The 19,865-nt window shown below is 39.6% G+C and overlaps 1 protein-coding gene across 7 annotated transcripts in view; it reads left to right on the top strand.

Annotated features, from left to right (window-relative positions):
• QKI (QKI, KH domain containing RNA binding) overlaps nt 1-19,865 on the top strand; it is a 730,493-nt gene that overhangs the window by 464,394 nt on the left and 246,234 nt on the right. The gene's annotated exons all lie outside the window — the stretch shown is intronic.

The following is a 19,865-nucleotide window of genomic DNA, read 5'->3' as shown; positions in this document are numbered from 1 at the left end:
CAACTACACTCTATTGACAAATGTATACTGGAAGTTCCATCTGTAAAATCTGTTAGCCTATCATTAACTCGTAAACGTGTTTTTTCAGTTGCTGGTCCAATATTTTGGAACTCTTTACCAGACTGTATCCGTTTAACCTCTAATCGTAGAGAATTCAAAAAATTACTAAAAACTCATCTCTTCACTCAAGCTTTCCAGTTACAATAATTTTATATAACTTACCTATACATGAACTCTATTTAACTTTCTTGTGTTGTATATAAATGTTGGTATTTGTTTTTAAAATTATGCATGTGTATTGAATATTTGTAAACCGCCTAGACGGATATATTATATCCATTGGTGTATATAAAACTTTTTAAATAAATAAATTAAATAAAATAAATACATGTTAGGTTCCACATTAAGTGCTACAACCCAAGAAAGAGATCCAGGCGTCATAGTGGATAACACATTGAAATCGTCGGTTCAGTGTGCTGAGGCAGTCAAAAAAACAAACAGAATGTTGGGAATTATTAGAAAGGGAATACATTAAAAAGATAAATAAAAGGGAATTATTAGAAAGGTGAATAAAATGGAAAATGTCATAATGCCTCTGTATCGCTCCATGGTGAGATCGCACCTTGAATGCTGTGTACAATTCTGGTCGCCACATCTCAAAAAAGATAAAATTGCGATGGAGAAGGTACAGAGAAGGGCTACCAAAATAAGAGCCGGGAAAGAGATGATCTTAGCATACAAGCTCATTTGGATCCTAGCCCCCAATTAGTGATCCCTGGATCAAATGATAGAATATTTATCAAGTAGGGAATACCCAATTTCTGCAACTTCTCTGAAGAGGAAGGTCCAAACTTTCTTTTATAGGAGATGAACAGATGGCTAACTAGCATCAGACACTTTCTTCCTTCATTGGGAGACAAGTCTTCGTTATGCATGTTCCCCCTTACTCCTGGATATGAACTTTAATAAAATTCAGAAGAGACCAAGGACTTATCTAATGGTCATAGCTCGTTTTTGGCCAAGAAAAATTTTCTTTCATCTGCAGGTATTCATCAGGAAATAAATCTGTTTAATTCTCCAACTCAATTGGGGAACACTGCATCCCAACATTCTGTCCTTGACCCTTATAGCCTGGATGTTGGCAGCAAAATGATTCTTTCCTTTTTCTCTGAGGTGTTACATCTTTGTTGCTTCTGAAAATAGTCATGTGGTTTTAGTTGGAGAAACTTAGTCTTTTAATCTGTGGGCAAGGCTATAGATCCTTTCTCTTGCACCACACAAAAATTTCTTGAATAACTTGCACATTTCTCAGATGCAGTCTCATAAACTCAAGAGATCACCTTGGTGCGGTTGGTCTTATTACCACCATAGAAATCCTATTTCTGCCCAGCCTTTTTCTTTTTGTACAGGGCTTGCTTTAATGGAAACCTCCTGTCAAGCCACCTGTAGTGTCATGTTAAATCAGGGTAGCACCATCTGTATATCTAGCTGATTAATTTATATATATGGCATTATGATGTAACATAAGTGTGAGCAGTAGGTCTGCTTTATATATTCACTGATGATGTCCAAATATTTTCTCCATTGCAGAGAGGAGCAAGAAATGGTTTGTCCAGAATGATGCAGGCAAATATCATAGTCCGATTCAAATTCACAAATGTGTGCTTATTTTTTCTTTCTTCAATTTTTTGAGCAGCAACTCCACTTGCTTAGAACATCACAAATTCAAGAGGGTCCCTAGACATGGACTGCATCAGGAGGGACATGAAGCTCAACAAACAATCTGAAATAAAGTACATACGAATCAGGACTGTATTGAACAATGGACTTACATGCCGACCAGTATCAAGCATAATGTAATTGAAATAATAACATACCTTAGTACATGAAATTCATACTTGGCAGGGAGTGCACCAAAACTTAAAACAAGGAGACCTTTAAAAACAATAGAAAAGGCGCGAAAAGGGTGGACCAATCGCGAGGCTATAAGGAACCAATCAGAACACTACTAACCCCAAAGCGCCAATCGCAGTCAAATGAACAGGTGCCTCCCAAGTTCTTTGTTGAGATCCTTCGGTGTTATAGTGTCTAAAATGTGACGCAAGGAACATCTTTGTTCCTTGCGTCCTAAATATTCAGAATAGTCTCTCCCCCCCCCCCCCCCCCTCGTGAAGGGCGAGTGACTACTTCTAAAACAAAAAAGAAAAGGTCAGAGATGGTGTGTGAGAATTGTGCCCAGTGCTCCACTAAAGGAGCATTTTCCTGAGAGTTTCTGATATTCGAGCAGTGTTCTATAATATGAGTTTTTACCATTCTAGTTGTTTTTTCCACATACAACAAGGGGCAAGGACATTTAATAGCATACACTACCCCTTGTGAGGTGCAGTCCGAAAAAGTTTTCAAATTATAGATTCTCCTCTGTAAAGGGTTCTCAAAGGAGGACAACGTGTCAGTAAGACGGCACACACTACAGTGTCCGCAGGGTTTGTGTAGACCACTTATGTTAGACTGGGAGCTAGTCTAGGTGAATTCCATATGTACCAATCTATCCTTCAGATTTCTTCCCTTTCAATATGTGAATCTCAATGGACCTTGGAACATATTCTGTAAAGATAAAGCGTTCCAATGCTTCCGGATAATACTGGTGACTGCCCTACTCAGGGTAGAGAATGGTAGTATACAATTGTTAACAGTATCTGGTGAATGATTGTGAGGCAGAAACAGAAGATCTCTATTAATGTATATCGCACATTTGTGAATTTGAATCGGACTATGATATTTGCCTGCACTGTTGTTGTATATTGATTCATTGAAGTGCAGTCCTTGCTCTTTGTGTTTTCTGGATTTGTCCAGAATGATGCAAGGGTTGGAGGTGGTGACTTCATTAATAGAAACTGAAACTAAATATGGGAAAATGGAGGCCTTTTTAATTGGAAAGGATGAGCACCCAAGGAGTTATGGTTTGAAATGGCCAAATTATTCCTTTTTGAGAAATGATGCCTAATTTGAAAGTTCCTTAACTTTTCCATGCACAGTTTTCGGCAGTAGTGAAATCCTGTTTGGCTATTTGTATATAATTTTCCAGTTGAAGACATTTCTGTCTGCAAATAATCTGTCCAAAATGATTCAGGCATTTATTATATAGATTAAATTATTGTAATGCACTTTACTTGGGCCTCCCACAGTTGAGTGTAGAGAGATTTAGAATTCTACAAATAAAGAAAAGGGGTAACCGAGCAGTAGTTACTACACTTAACAGATTAAAATCTTGCTGGGCAGATTGGGTCTTTGATTGCTGTATAGTATGTAACACAGTAAACCACAGCAGAAAATGTGTGGGAAGGGCTTGGATATAGAGACCATATCTTCCTTATTAATAAAGTAGCATTAGTAGTACTGTTCTGCTATAAATTTAGGTTTTGATGTTGAATTTTAAGGCAATGCATAATCAAAACAATATTTAGCTAATGCCAATTAAGAATTTATTTTCTGATTATTAGGGAAATTTACATTCTGATTATTAGGGAAATTAGTTTGCAAGGAGCCTGGTATGGCATTCTTTCCACTCGTGACCCCAACTCCATGGAATGCCTTACCAAATACACTAAGTACAAAGATATTACCATGGTTTCTGGAGGGATAGAAAAAGATGGTTACTTGTTTGTTTATTTATTTGGAGCTTTTTTTATAACTATTTTTCTTGATACAAATCAAATCAACTCGGTTTACAGAGAACAAAGATCTTAACAATTAACATGAGACCATAATTAGAAGAAGTATAAAGTTACAATAAAACAAGGGAATACAACTGGGAATTGGAAATGAAGAAATTTGGAAATACTTAAGGCATTTAATTAGACTGGTGCTTGTCATAGATGGTGGGAAAATTGGGGCGAGAGCAGTGGAGGAATTAAGGTAGGGAGGTAGTGTATGAATTGTTAGTGAAGTGAGGAGTTAATGCCATTATTTTAGGAGAGATTTTATTGAGATTTTATGTATTTGTGGTTGGATTACACATGCTTTTGTAAATGGGTTTTGTGAATGATGACATTTCATGATTGTACTATATAATTTTGTTTTGGTTTTCTTCATATTATTTTGAAGAGACTATTAAAATATAAATAAATGAAATGAGAGCCTCTTGTAAACTTAGGGACCTGATCTGACAGGCTATATATATATATGTGGTAGTTACTTCTGCTGTAGAGCCACTGAGTTTGAGATCCTATTGACGTATTCACCTTAAAAGTTTCATCATAATAGAGTAGTGTTGTGCCCCATCCCTTGTTTTTCCCCTAAGAATTTCCACCTCAACTAGCCAGTTGTCCTGACAGCATATTTCCCCCATATTCACAGATGTGAGCCCTGCAATCATGGGCCCTGAATCTGTGCAGTAGGTGTAGCCATTGAGCAATGACCACAACTCCTTCCACCCAAAGGTTATGAATGCTACCTTTGCAACATCTCTATTCCCCGCTGAGCTGGTGGTTGAACCGGGGACCTACCACGAATCATACCATTAGATGTAATACACTCCGTTTGTTAAACTTGAACATGTTTGACCCCCGAGGGGAATGTCCATGCTCATGGTCAGAGCCATGTCTTCAATGGTTACCCATGTAAGATAGCTTCTGTTAAGATTTACACGGCTATTCCATGAAATTCTGTCTGCACTTATTGCCCATCCATTATTTTGATACAGACATCCAACATGACAGTATGTCTGGTTATTCTGTCATCCCCTTTTAAAGGAAGAATCACTGAGCCATCCTAGTGCCTTTTTAAGTTTGGTTTATCTTCTGTTGGCTGTATGTTTTTACTTTTTTTTGTTGGAATACAACCCTTAGCTGGGGATTCCCACTTGTGTGGCTAATCATCCTGTTAAAGTCAAGTTTATTTCCTGTAAAGGTGTTTTTGGACAGCAGAATGATCAGCCACATATTTTCTCCTCCCTGCCTCACCTCTTGGAGTTGGTTTCTTAAGCTTTTCTGCAGGTCTGAGGGAGTCCTACTCAGTAGTGACAGGGCAGAACGTCCAGGACATGGCAAATAAAGCTGCCTAGGATTATTTACAGCTTGACAAGACATGCTCTAAATTTGTGGCATCAGATAACATTACCCACTTGTGTGGCTGATTATCCTGCTGTCCACAGAGAACAGGATAATTCATGTTTCAAGGAAACAATATATTTATTTTGATTTGGAGAAGTATGGGGAGCATCTGAGATGTAAAATTTCCTCCTCTATAACTCATAGCTTCATTTTTTTGAATCTGATTTGGAACACATGGATATAATTAAAGATTATGAAAAAACCTAATTTGCTGAATATTTGTATAAATGATTTATCTGGGCTAGATTTATTGTATGTTTGGTTATGATTGAGATTCACTGGAGTGTTACTATTGATTTTTCAAACTGATTATTTGTCTTTGATCTCTGTATTGGTGGACTTTAAAATCAAAGGAAAGCTTATTTTTCTGTCTTTATCTGCAGTGATCTCATTGCTGTGGGTACTAAATTAAGTATATCACAACACATGCAGTACAACCTCCTGCAAAATAAGATTAAAATGAGGTGGAAAAGATAAGCCCTGCAGTACTTAAAAGCAAAGTACAGTATATGCACCACCTTTTTAGCAGGCTGAGAACCAGGGTAGCCAGGGTTCAAATCCTGTTTCTCCCACTGATGCTTTTTGTGACCTTGGGTAAGTCACCTCACTGTCCATTGCATCAGGTACAACTTAGATTGTAAGACCTCTGGGACAGGAAAATAACTCGATGCTCTAGATTGGGGAAAAATGGCCCTGTCCACTCTCTCACCCTCAGCTTGCAAATTTGGAGTCTTGGATTCATACTAGATTCCCAGCTCACAACCAAAGTCCAGGTCCTTGCAGTAACTAAAATGTCTTTCTCCCACTGCTCTGAGATGGAGCAGTATAATAAAATATAAGAAATAATTGAGAATTAAATGTATGACTGAAAGATTGTAACTTCTGTAATTGTAACAGAGCAAATAATGATAGTAAGTTAATCAGGGATTCTATTAATTGACTTACTCATGTATATTCATTAGGGGCTGGATTTTTTTCAGAGTGGATGTGTTGTAATTCAAAATATATTTTGAATTTTTTGAGAACACAATACAATATATTCATATAGTAGCAGTACAAATTTGAAATTTTTTTCATTTAGCTAAATCATATTGTCTAGACAGTATTAACAAATCAGTTCTTTCTTACTAAATTCATTCACATTAATTTCAGAGATTTTATGATGGTGAAATAGTTAGTCAAAGTAATTCTTACCTGAGGCAGTTCTTTAGGATAGGGCTGCTGAAATTTCAGTGGGCAAATCACAGTGGTACCTACGACTTCCTGAGTATTGAGTTGGCCTATGGATCCTAGCACATCCAGACCTTCCTGTAGGAGGGCGTATATCTGGTTTCACTCATGCAAAGGGAAGTGGACTTGGCCAAAGCTGGTTCACAGTTGATGATGGCACGAGGGAATTTAGCTGCATCGTTCCACAAACACAAAAATGGTGCTGGCTGACCTTATGTAGTCTCTTCACCCCATACATAAAAGCAGCAAACACTGGCACCATTTTGGATTTTGCCACAAGTAGGGCAATGGAGGAGGTGGCCTTCTGCTCCTATCAACTGTGCTACAACTTTGGATGGGGTAGGCCAGAGAAGGGATCCTGCTAGGGGAAGAGAGATCTTGACTTGCCTTCTAGGGTAGGTGATGAGGAATGGGAGGCCCCTCCCAGGTTATGTTGCCACTGTCGGCAATGCCTCCGCAGCATTTCCCCTAAAATACTTTGTGCTGTGTACTGTACTAGTTTAATAATATTATAAATTCCTATGTTATCCTTTGCGAGCAATAGCTTTTTGAACTGGCAGACTATAAATACCTTAAATACTGAGCATCTTAGTATATTGGGATTTGAATATAGTGTGTTGTGGCAGCATAATACTGCATTAAAATGGTCAGTTAATGGTTGATTTTAACCTTGCTTAGAACAAATAGAAAAATTCCCCCTCTCATAAATTCTTGGGTGGCTCCCTAAATATTTTATATCTTTTCAGAAGCTATATGTGTAATGGCAGAAAGCCATAAGGTGATTAAACATTCAAAGGAGATGTTGCATATGATTCCTGTAAAATAATTTTATTTATGTTTTCTTTGTTAATTAACCTTTATTAATGTTGTTTAGCTTTTTCCTTTGTTAACAATTGTTTTTTCGTTATAGATGTTCAATGTATTAGACTAAGGAATCATATTTCCTGCTTATTCTGTTTCATTGTAAACCGGTTTGATTTGCATTTTATGCAAGAAATTCGGTATATAAAAATTAAAAATAAATAAATAAATATGTTCACAAATGAGTAACTTTTTTAAATAGGATTTTCATGCATTTTGCTACATGGACATATTTATACAATTGAGTCAGAATTAAATACTTTGCTGTTTTTCTTTGCTATGCAGTCATTTACTTCATAAAGGTTTAGAAAAATTGACGTGTTAAGATTTAGACATATTTTCTTTGATTCTGATTGTGAACATAACTATTGGTAATGAAATTATTAAATATTCAGAAACTGAATTCCTAAGTCCTGGCCCAGATTGGTTTCACTTAGATTTTTCTAGGCATGTTGGGGAAGAATTTGCTCCACTTCATAAGGAGTCGTTTAACTGTTTGAAAATACCTAATGCATTTTCCGGAATGCTGACATGATATAATTCACAAAAGGGCAAATATCCTATTTGCTGTGCATTCTACAAACCCATTTCCCTTATCAATGTGGATATCAAAGTAATGGCAAAAATTTTACAACTTAGGATGGACAGAGTAATATCCTTTATTAATTGGTGGGGATCAAACTGGCTTTAAGGTTCCATCATCTGCTAATAACACCAAAAGATTGTTAAATACTCATTTAGTGAGGCAGAAGAAAAGACAAAGACTGATTTTCTTTTTATGCAGACAAGGCATTCGACCACATATCCTGGGACTTTTTGAAGTACTGGAAAAGTTTGGATTCTCCAGTAATGTTATTGGATGGATACAGGCTCTATATAAAATCCTAAAGCTACAGTTCTGACCAGTAAGGTGCTATCAGATATCTTCTCTATTGGTAGGAGGAAATGGCAGAAGTGCCCTCTTTCCCCGTGCTTTGATTTAGCTTGAACTACTGGCATAAATATTTCTAATAATTTAGCTGACATATAAATTGAATTACCTGTTTCCTTGTTAGGGAGAGTTAATCTAATGATTGTGATGGTAGTGCTAAAGCTATTATATTTCAGCAGATTCCATGAAATGTTCTCAATAAGATGTTTGGAGAATTGAGAAAGCAGATCTTTCTTTGTAAGGAACAAGATGGTACTATGACCCAAATATGAAATACTGCAATTGTGTAAAGACTGTGCAGGACTTGAACTTCAAAAACTGTATTGCTATTGCTTGTCCAAGACTGGTCTGTTTGTGGGCAGCTGGATCTTAAAAAGGATGTGGGGTGGTATGATCTGGAAAACATGCAAGTTAATAGATATAGGGGTAGATTTTATAACATGCGCATGTGGCCTACATGTGCGCGTGCTACCCGGCGCGTGCACATGTTATAAAATCCGGGGGTGCACAATTGTGCACCTTGCGTGCGCCGAGCCGCACTGCCTTGCTCTGTTCCCTTTCCCCTAACCTTCCCCCCCTCCCCCCAGCCCTACTCTAACCCCCCCCAAAAGTTTTATCTGACCTTTTGCGCCTGCCTCTGGGCAGGCGCACGGCAGGCTGCCGGCATGCGATCTCTGGACACAGCGGCAATGGCTGCTGTGTTGCAGGCCTCTGGCCCCGCCCCTTTTGTAAAGCCCCGAGACTTACAAGCGTCCCAGGGCTTTACACGTGTAAGTCTAGTGGTAAAATTAGCAGTCCTATTATAGTGCGCCCTCTTAAGGTTTCGTAGTTAGTGTATGCTTGCCTAAAAAATAATACTGACCAACTTTTGCCTCTCCTTTTCATATGATAAACCTTAACTCCTAGTTACTCTCCTCCTTGATATGCAGTTGTAGCAGACAGCGGGTCTTCACTACTTGGGGCACCTATGGAAGGGACAGACAATGAAGGTATTTGCAGATCTTAGGAATAAGTATTAAATCCTAGTATATACACACTACATATTTTTGCTGTTACGGAGAGAGATTTTGAAGAACTTTGGGACTCCTGGGGAATTTCAAGTTAGCAATGAAATGGAAAAAAATTATTACTAACCAGCACCAGCCATCTAAGCTCATATTTCAAATTTATAACATCTTTGCTGGAGAAGCGATGGGGACAAGCCAAGGGAATTGATAGGCAGATGGAATGAATATCTCAGGATAGAACTAGAAGAAGATTGGCAGAATGTGATGCTCAGTTCCCAAGCTGTTGGTGTGCAGCAAAAGATGATCGATAAACTACTGCACCGAATTTATAGATAACCGCTTTTCTCCAAGTTTAGTAATGCTAGCTCTCTGTTGAAGGAGATGTGGGAGAACCAGATACATGTGTTCACATATGGTAAAGTTGTGTGGAGGTAGAGAACTTTTGGTTGAAAGTGCAGAGGGGAAACCAAGGGAATTGCAGGAGATAAATCCCTTGTTATGATTACCAAGTAGCCGGGAAACACACAGTATTGCAAAACTGGTAAATACTTAATCTCTCGCTTTTTACATGTGGCAAGGCTTACCGTCACTTATTTCTGGAAAACTTCCCCTTAGCCAGAGTTTTGATTCAGAGCAGTGGAAGAAATCACTATGATGGAACATTACATCTGAAGGGCTACTTGTTTGTTTAATAATGTAAGGATTTTGCTATGTATGACATACACTTTGCAGGATGGGTGGTGTTAGATCTGAAGGGAATATATTTTAAAGAAGACTTCTGTACTTTTTCATGCATGTTATGAAAGTGATTGATGTTATAACATGCCATATGTATGTCCTATTTGAGCAATAGAATTTGAAAAATAACTGAATTCGATTTAGTTGCTGCAAGAATGAAAACTGTTGGTGAGTCTAGAATGCTTATTTTAATTACTCTGTTTTTCCATAGTAGTGGTTTCTTGAACTTGCGTATAAGGTAGGTAGTCTGCAAATTAGTTTGGGAAGCTGGTTTGGACCTATGCTTGTGTCATTAAAGAAAATCTCTTCTACACGTTCAGAAAAATGTGACTTGATATATGCAGCGCTACAGTAAATTCTACAGTGATAGGCACGTTGAATTGCGAGGTTCGTGTATCCCACCGTCAGTGAGGTTTCATTTATTTTCATTTGAGAGCTGTGCTGTTACCCTGAACATTTCTATAGGTTTTCCATCAATATGTATTCCACTGTTATAATGAAACTATAAAAGGTGTGATAATTCTGTTCACAGCTGTGTAAATTTGACTTCGATTAAACATTGTGAGAAGGAATTCTAGAATTTCAAATATAGCCTCATCATTTTTAGTGCTTGTCTGGCTCAGATAAGTTTTCTTGCAAAGAACATGCTGGCTTTTGTGACACAAACTGTCTACTCTAAAGAATTTCATTGAATATTTTAATATGGTCTCTTCAGTCATTTTCCTGTTTTTCAGTTGTCCCACTGAAATATTGGTACTCCTTGCTTATCTTGATGAGCTGTGTTGTACTTTTTTAATTGAGAATTTAAACTGTAAAATCCAACTGTAAAAGTATGAAAGTAGCTGAAATTTTTTGTAATCAAATTAAAGATTCTAGACTATTTCAAGTGTATTAATACTGTATTGATCAGCTAGAGCTCATTTTCAAAGACCTTCTTATAAGCAGTGATAGTTCGCATTGGTATGAAATGGCATTGCTGCTCATTACTGCTGTTGAAAATTGAGTTGGCCAGAAGATATTAGTTTTAGTCAGTTTTCCTAATGGTACTGATTGATTTGTAATAGTGTAAGAACATTGGCTTATATTGATCAACAGAATGCATTAACTCTGAGATGTGATAAAGTTGGTTCAGCCTTGTTTCTTTACCTGTCTTATTTGAAATACCATGCAAGGTCAACTGAGCTATTACGGCCGAATTTTAAAACAGCCTTGCGCACAAATATCAGTACTTACACGCGTGGCCGGGCCCTGCGCGCACTGCGCACATTTTCAAAAGGGCCCAGCCTTGCGAGTAAGTACTGATGCGTGTGCAAGTGCCGAGCCCTGAAAAAAGGGTGGGCGGGGATGTGTGGTCTGGGCGGGATGGAGACCGGCCGGGTCAGCAGCCATTAGTTGCTGTCCTGAGTTAGCGTATGCCGGCAGCTGGCCAGGGCGAGTAACTTACTTCTGCAAACGAGAAGCAGTAACTAAGAAAACCAAAAAGAGAGCAAGTTTTAACGAAGGGTTTAGGGGTTGGGGAGGAGAGGAGAGGGGAAGAGGGAGGGGAGTATAGATAGGGGTGTAGGGAAGTTCCCTCCCTGTCCGCTCCTTAATTGGAGCGGACTGGGAGGTTACGGGGAAGGCCCGATTGCGTTGCCATGTGTAAATTACTAAAATTCCCCCCCCCCCCATATGTGCGTGCCAGTGCACGCATGTTATAAAATCCATGCGTCCATGTGTGTGCATGTACCTTTAAAATCTACCCCTTAGTGTCTATGGTATATATCTAGAAATCTGTGTTATTTAAATATACCTGTAATTTTCTTTTCTAAATTATTTTCATTGTTGAAGAATTAAATGTTGGTCTTTGACTTCTGAAGGCTTGGCTGCAGAATAAAGTTTAGTATGTTACAGTGGTTATCCTTTACAGCAGATAGGCTAGAAGCCAATAAGGTTGTTAAAGAGAAATGACATGTAACACAAGATTGTAGAGGCTGGGAAAATGACAATAGTCTTAATGCTGGAAAACAGCGATGAAAGCTGTGGTAGCATTCCATCAAAAGGAATTGACAGAGTGAAGGACTTGAACTGGGAGCTAGTACACATTGAGATGTGGGTCCATATTGTTAAAGCTAAATGAAGAGGTTATTGAGGAAAATGATCTGATACATGATTGGAGATATAATGAAACAGTGTGAATATTTCATTAAACCAAAACAAGGATTTTGTTATATATATATATATGGAATGAGAAGTAAAGAAAAGCAAACAACATGAATCTCAATTTTAAAAAACCCTCCCTTAAAACAGAGCAATAAAATGAGTAAAATAAGCCACCCCTTCCAAAAAGAGCCATAAAAAGTTTCAGAAAAAAATGTAAAATGTTTCTTCTTTATAATTTTCCTGGATCCTAAAAAATTTAGCCGGTATTTTCAAATATTTTTCTAAGGTTTCTTCTTTAAATTTCTGTTTTGTTCTTTAAATTTTGGTCTAATGCTCTGAGAGTGTGCAGATAGTCCCTAACTGCTATGGAGACAGAAAATACTGAGGAGCTGCACTTCCTGCAGGGGTATATGTACTAGGGGCTGACGTCAGATTGAAATCTGATCAGTCTCCAACTGCTAACAGGAGTACACTATACCCATTGGTCCTGAGTCCATCTGCTACACGCTAGGAAAGATTGACTTTTTGTTTTGCTCTGGACATATTACACACTGCTGAAAGACTAACTTATAGGTTGTAACTGCTGGAAAGTGTAACAAAATGAGAAGTTATATATATCTTATCTTTAAAAAAAAAACAAAACCCTGGTAACTCAGAAGCATTACCTCCTGCCCATACCTTGGCTTGCACTGCACCTCCGTGCCATCTCTTCTCTCCTCCCCAGATCCCCAACTGGGGCTACATTTCAGTGAGACCTCTCTCCTCCCAAATCTTCAAGCTCCCTGGCCCTGGGGTTGCATCACCATGGCATCTCATTTCTTAGTTTGTGACTCGGTCTGCACAGCAACAGCATTTCCTTCTGCCCCTCCAGTAATCTGAGAGGGGCTGTGCCATAACTCTCTCATAATTCATGATCTCCCCACTCTGGTGCCCCGGGAAGGGCCACATCATAACATCTTATCTCCTCTAGTGGCATGGCTGGTAGCACCTGCAGTTATAAGGACTTAAATTTTATTGTCATGGGCAACAACGCACCCACAGTTTTTCATATTGCTGGTCATAACTTTGTGAATTTTGCATCCACCTTATCCTACTTCTTGACTCGGTCCTTCTTGTCCTAGTCCTTCTGCTTGTCTCAGTGGGGAATGGCCACAGCTTTACAAGCTCCAGTGAGCTGTTTAAATATGCCAAAAATAAAATGGTGCTCTGTGGGACAGGGACTCAGTGTGTACTGCCTTGAGCCAACTGCAGTATGAGTCTTCTACAGCTCCCATTTTGTACACTGAAAGACATGTGGTTAGACCCCACGAGTGCTATATTGAATTAGAGGAACTTGTTTAATACTACAGACACTGAGGAGTTTTTTCATGATCCAGTGAATGTGTGCATTCTTAATTTGTTCTTTTTAAGCTGTACTATGTATGGACATGCCTTTCTTAATTTAGCTTTATACTGATTAAATTGGGCTATTCTTTTAAGGTATGAATGTTCCAGATCATTTCTTATAAAACAGGAGTCTGGGATGAGCTGTTTCTCTCTTCCACACATGGTATAAAAGAACAGTTTATTTGTAAATCATGCAATGTTGGTGAGAGATTATAGTGGATTTATTAAACAATTTCAGTGGAGTAGTTCTATATAGGTGGCATGAAGGAATAACACTCTAATGTAAAAAGTGAGTGCAGATAGCCTATAGTAATGTTTTGTTTTGTTTTTTAAATTAGTGTTCATGCTTGTTGTACTTTATATTCTCTGAAGGCAAGTTGTTCAGTCAAACACATGGGGTGATGTCATCTGGCACCAACCAGGGAATACACAGCTTCGCGTTCCATGAATTCTAAGATGTTTCAGATTGTCTCTCATCACTATTTCTTTTGAGTGTATGTTACAAATTGCTAATCTAAATTAGACCATTTTCTTTGTCAAGCAAGTGTTTTCATGCAGTTCTTAGTATTACTTTGGAGATAAACTAGGTGATATTTAAACAGATTTTCTCCCTAATTTTAGACCAGGGACAGCAAACTCAGTCCTCGAGTGCCACAGGTTTTCAGGATATCTACAATGAATATGCATGAGAGATTTGCATGTACTGTCTCCATTGTATACAAATCTATCTCAAGCATATTCATTGTAGATATACTGACAACCTGGCCTGTTTTGTGGCACTCGAGGACTGGAATTAGCCATTAGTATTTTAGACTAATGAAAGAGCAGCTCAAGAGCTGCAGATGCAGCATCCATCTTAAGGACTCCAGCAACCGCTGAAGCTAGTGTGGGCCACAGCACCTGCAGCATTTCAATTCCTGCCTCCTACCAGCAAAAGCGCTCGCTCGCCAGTATGGCTGATGTGACACTGGAAAGCGAGCACCTGCCTCCCCCTTCCTCCCAAGCAGCGAAAGTGCCTGCTGCTTGGTTCCACCAATTCAGCCTAACAAAAGCACTTCCCGGCAGACTCCCTGGCCCTGCACAAAAGCAGAAGTGCAGTGCTGCAGAGCTCGGGAACCTCTAAGCATGCTGACAAAGGAGAGAGAAGTCTGGAGTCAACACTAGTAAGGTGGAATGCTGTTGCACTTGGGGGGGGGGGGGGGTAGAAGAGGACTTGCTAGGGGATTGGGAGTAGAGTTAGGAATGTGGGTGACTGGGAAAATTAGCTTAATATTTTTATTGTACTGGCTTCTGTCCACCAAAATAAACTGGTATTTACCCAGAAAAAGTCATATTTTTCCATTGATTTTCTCCTGGTTTTGTCCTTGTCATATAAACCCTGATAAATTCCTGGGAAAAATTAAAACCAAAAATGATCCCTAAACATAATTACTGTGCCACAGCAATACTCAGCCTATGATTCTCTTAGTAAAGATCTTTTATACAGGGATCTTTATATAGGGAGGAGGAATAGCCTAGTGGTTAGAGCACTGGACTATGGACCAGGAGACCAAGGTTCAAGTCTCGCTATTGCTCCTTGTGACCTTGGGCAAGTCACTTTACCCTACATTGCCTCAGGTACAAAAACTTAGATTGTAAGCCCTCTGGGGATAAGAGAAATACCTACATTCAGGTAAAACACCGGTTTACCTGAATGTAAACCGGTGTAAACCGGTGTGATATCTCAATTGAGATGAATGTGGGTATATAAAATAAATAAATACCCTAAAACCTTATAAAATAGCACTTGAAATTTGTACTTAAATGTAAAGATTAAAATTTGTACTTAAATGTAAAAATTAAAATGAGAGAAAATTTGAATGTGTTAAGACTCCTGCTGCTGCTTGTAGAAATCTGATCAAGCAGCATATCACTGTTTTACTTGCACACAGATTAGTGTCCTACCATCACAGCTTTGATCCACTTTTTTATTCATCATGTAAGTCACCCATAAAACATTCATATACACTGTAATTTCAGTAAACCCAATTCTTAGTTATTACATCATTTGAAAACTTCCAGGAACAATTTCAGTCTTTACGAAGCCTAGATGTGGTAAGTACTTTTCCCTGATACACTGGCATTGTTGTCAGTAGGAATGCATGGATTCCTGCTTATAAGACTGGTGTATATATCAGAATAAAAGCTGAATCTGTGGCACATTTTAATTGTGTACCTGAGAAATTAAACTGAAATCTTCATTGGTGATTCCCAGTTGCTATTAAACTGCTGTAACAAATCATATGTAGGGTATTTAGCTAAAGCACTTTCTCAGAATATAGCATCATACTTTCTGTAATATTGAACAGTCTACAGATAGCAGGCATTGTACATGTCTAGCAATTATTAACTTTCCCTTCCCACAAAATCTGTTTTGGATGTACAGTTAGGATGTGTGTGTGCATCCTTGTTGGTTGATACTTTTTCAGATGTTATAAAATTGATCACCCCCGAGGGACTGTCTCTTATGTGTTTGTACATTGCTGCATATGTTGAGTAGCACTATAGAAGTGTTAAGTAGTAGGTAAAATAAAATTTCACTTCATTGCACTTTAGATGGTGAGCCCTCCGAAAAACAGCAGAAGAAACTTTTAAAATGTGTGATATAAAACTATTTGTGGTTCTTGAAAAATGGGCATTCAAAGACAAACCAGCATTTGTGTTAATCTATCTTGTATTACCTTCCAGCAGCTTTCTGTATGTGAACTCTAACCATTAGGAGCACAGTAGGAGCAAAAGCCTCTGCTAATTTGCCTGACTATAAATGCACAATTAAAGCAGTGTATCAGCAGGGGTTAGGACAATCAGTGTGTTCTGATGCTTCATGTTATAAAATTACTTCTGTTGTTCAAATAGATAATTAGTGCATCATTTCAAACCTGTTTTCTTCACAGGCAAGTGAGTCCATGCTTTCATCTAATGGCAAAAATAAAAATTTTAAGGATTTTTCTTGGATACTTTTTTTATATTACTTGGTATACGGACTGTCTTTAAAGAGGTCAAATTTATGAAAAGTTCAGATTGGAGAAACGTAGCTGTCAGAATTCAGTAATACAAATTATTTTGTATCAAACATGTAAAGCAAGCCAAGTATCTGTTAAGTGGCATAACCGAAACTATAGCATTTTTCCTAATTTTGTAGTACACGATAAGCTAAGATATATACTTCCTAGGTAGTTACTCAGGATGGAAAAAACGAAAAAAAAAAAATGGCCAATTGAAGTAGTATTCTGACAGTTCTATTGCTAGTTATTGTAAATGACTTTTTAATCATAGTTAATGAATTGTAATAACTTTTAATCATAATTAAGATACAAAGAATATGGTAGATGTAAAGCCCATCTATTGTGCAGTTTACATTTTCCTATAGTGTTATAGATGTCAGTTGATCTCTGGCTTTCTCTTTATTTTTTACAGCTAATGATCTAATCCCATGTTTTCTTTAATTTTGTAAAGTTTTGGTCCCTACCACATTGCCTAGGAGGCTGTTATACACAACCACCATTCTTTCTGTGAAGAAATATTTTCTTTACTCCTAATTACACTCATTTGTTTTCAACATGTTATTTGAAGGTCCCAGGTAACAAAGGGGCTCAGTCTCAACCATTTTTGATTACAGTAAAAAAAAAAAAAAAAAAAAAAAATTCTTATTGAGTGCAGTCTTTTGTTTACATATTTCACCACTTTGTATACGTACTGGAAATGAACATTAATATCTTTTTTTTCTTGATAGCATATTACATTAATCTCAAGTGCTATTAGTTGTATCCTGGTGTTTGAAAAATTAGATTAAGAACATAAGAAAATGCCATACTGGGTCAGACCAAGGGTCCATCAAGCCCAGCATCCTGTTCATCCCTTTTCAGCATATAACTCACAACTTATTATTGTATACCATGTGTTTCTTGAATGTTTCTTACTCAGACAGCATAAAGGAAAACAAAATGTGACTACCCAAATCCAAGGACCATGGTCTGCGGCTAAATTAGTGGCAGGGCGCAGTGCCCAGCCAGCAAGTATCAACCAGTCGGAAAATGATAGCAGCATCAGCCATGCGATTATACATAACCCACTAATCGAGGCAGGCAACATGAGAATGCAATGTCTGCCCTCCTTACCAGGCCAGATCAACATATGACGAGTGTAAGAGGTGTCAACTATGGTGCTAGTCACCTTCCACGGTGGCCCAAAAGAAGGCCATCCGCCAACAGATGTACCATAGCTCCAACAAAGATGGGGGTCGACCATACACATCAGAATCAAACCCAAGTGATTCCGGTGAGGGCGGTAATCATGGCCTGCATGGTTGCTCAGAGAACGATCCCCTATACAGATAAAGAGGATAGACTCCGCAGCCGGTCATCGAGAAGCGGGACTTATCTGGCAGTAGACAGGAGCCCAGGCCTTCACACTCTAGCCACAGCCTATGCAGGGATTCCACAGTAGATGGATGCAATGACACCTTTCTCCTGAGAATGGGAATCTAGCCATGCAGTGGCAGGTTACTCGTCAGGCAGGGGACTGCCCTAGTATACCTTGGTCACCAAAAGCAATAGGGAATCCAGGCTCCTCCATCTGCCTACACAGGCTTTACCTAGTACAAGATGCTTCCATCTTCCCAGAGATGAAGAGACTACCGTATAATTTCCTTGTATCCCGCATACAATGAGGACCACTCAGAGATGAAGCTCGAATGGGATCGGTATCACACTCGGGACTTCGATGGTCCAGAGAGACCGTGGGGCGCTTGCCTGGTTCGTCCACCCATTGGGAAGCTAACGCCCATGGATATACACGAGATCTGCTGTCAGGAAGGGTGATCCTTCCTCCACCCGATGTGCTCTTACTAGCATCCAACATTGGGGAGGTTGAAGGACACATCAACATACCTGAACCTACCGATCTGGAAGCTCGGCGTAGGGGGGTCTTTCCAATAAGTACCCTGCCTGGAAGGACTACCATGGTAATTGAGCCAAGCAAGCAAAGTAGAGTAGAGAACACGGATCAAATTTTCTCTGCTACCCAGGAAGCGTGTAGAAGATTTTCTCCCCCATGGCGAGCAAAGAAGGGCAATGGCATCTCCTCAGGATGACTCCTTGGTGTCATACCTAGCGTTGAACTCCAGATTACCGAAAGATCCTCAGACTACGCCAACAGACAAGGAGAGTGGTCCCTTGAAACTCTAGCCTGAGCCTGATTCAACCCAGTTTTCTGCTATATGCATCGTCTGACAGCTGTCACCAGGGACTTCGTGCAAGGGGGAAGTCCGCCCGGGTTGCCCTCAGTTCAGGAAAGAGTGTCAGTGAACGACTGGTGCTTATCCACTGCTTCATCATACCTCGAATCTCGCTGCGACAGGGCAGTGCTATGAACGAGTCCTCGCCTTTCCTGGGGTTATCTCGGCTCTCAGTCTTACTCGGGCGATAAGGCAGACGCAGAAGGCGACTTCATACGTTGGATCCCAAATCTGCACAACCTACTGTGACAACTGTGTATACTCAGAGGCTAGCATTCCCAACTGGGGCGTCCTTCAAGATGAAGTGCCCAGGTTCCGGGTCCTAGTGCATCCTGTCTTGCTCCAGCAAACATAAAGCATTCTGATGCTGTGCCAAGGCCACCAAGACAGAGCAATAGCGACATCCATCGCACTACGAGGGATGCACTCGTCATGGACATTAGCAAGTTGCCATGCGACCGTTGTTGCATGCCTTATACATTACACCGCTGCTGGTCAGCAGGTGGCCACAGAGGGTAGAGAGGATCGACTCATCCTCCGTCAAGGACAAGTGAGAGACTGTCCACGACCACAGGTCAGGTTGTTCGTGTGATTGGAACCTGGAAGAGGCAGTACACTACCTCCAGGGGTCGCCGATGCTCCAACCTTCCAGCTTGGGACTCCCCAGAGTCATGGCTAATGCAGCCGCCATATCTGCGGAAAAGAGCAAGTTTGCTTACCGTAAATGGAGTTTTCCATGGATAGAAGGATGAATTAGCCATGTAATTCCTGCTCGCCTCCCCGGATAGTCTATTGGACTCTGTCCAGAGCTTGGATAGCAAACTGAGGCAGGATGGGAGTCACATGGGAGATACTCCCACGAGGGCACATAGAGCACAGCTCTGTCAGGCCGATACAGAAAGAAACACAGGACAGCGGGCGAATGCCCGCTCTCCCGGTGCACGCACAGGCCAGTGCCCTGGGCACGCGATCCAGTAAAGAAAAATATGCTAATTAGAGCCCGTGGTAAAAGGAGGCGCTAGGGACACTAGCGCATCCCTAGTACCTCCTTTTTGACAGGAGTGGCAGCTGTCAGCGGGCTTGACAGCCGACGCTCAATTTTTCCATATCAATTTTTCAATATCACCATGATATTAAGTCAGAGGGTGTACAGAAAAGCAATTTACTGCTTTTCTGTACTCTTT

The sequence above is a fragment of the Rhinatrema bivittatum genome, chromosome 3, assembly GCF_901001135.1.
Source record: "Rhinatrema bivittatum chromosome 3, aRhiBiv1.1, whole genome shotgun sequence".
Taxonomy (NCBI): domain Eukaryota; kingdom Metazoa; phylum Chordata; class Amphibia; order Gymnophiona; family Rhinatrematidae; genus Rhinatrema; species Rhinatrema bivittatum.
Note: the sequence above shows the minus strand (reverse complement) of the source record. Positions and strands in the feature narration are given on the sequence as shown.